Source organism: Aptenodytes patagonicus, chromosome 6, assembly GCF_965638725.1.
Source record: "Aptenodytes patagonicus chromosome 6, bAptPat1.pri.cur, whole genome shotgun sequence".
In the NCBI taxonomy this organism is placed as follows: domain Eukaryota; kingdom Metazoa; phylum Chordata; class Aves; order Sphenisciformes; family Spheniscidae; genus Aptenodytes; species Aptenodytes patagonicus.
Window position 1 is genome coordinate 19,771,397 of NC_134954.1, and position 511 is coordinate 19,771,907.

Sequence of the window (511 nt, forward strand, 5' to 3'; positions counted from 1 at the left end):
CCTTGGTTTTGGCTTTTTTATTAGTATGAAGAAGTAACAATAAAAGAAAACTGGTCTTGTGCTATTATTTTTTAGGATTTTTTATTCTGTAATTTTTATTCAATATAAGGTTCCTTGCCTGCAGATTGAATTTTATGTCTCCAAATGCAGTTTTACATTGCCAAGCTGAGAGGTAATGTGCAAGAGGGTATTAATGGAGCGTTCTTAAATTGGGGGTCAATATCGCCAAGCTTATATGGTGAGATGCATAGTAGAAAGTGTAATAGGTCTAGTGTACTTCTTATCATATATTTTACCACTAAGGGACTTTCGCCTTGCAGTATAGAAATTAACAGTTTTACGTAGTATATTTTACTTCTCCTGCTATACTCCTTTCTTCTTAATTTCAGCAGGTAGCGTATACTAGAAGTAAACTTGGCTCCCTCTGCTCGCATCGAGGAAGTCAGTTCTTTTTCTGCACTGTACTACTTTCACTGTTCCAGTATGCCAGTTCGGAGTGATCTGTGTTCAG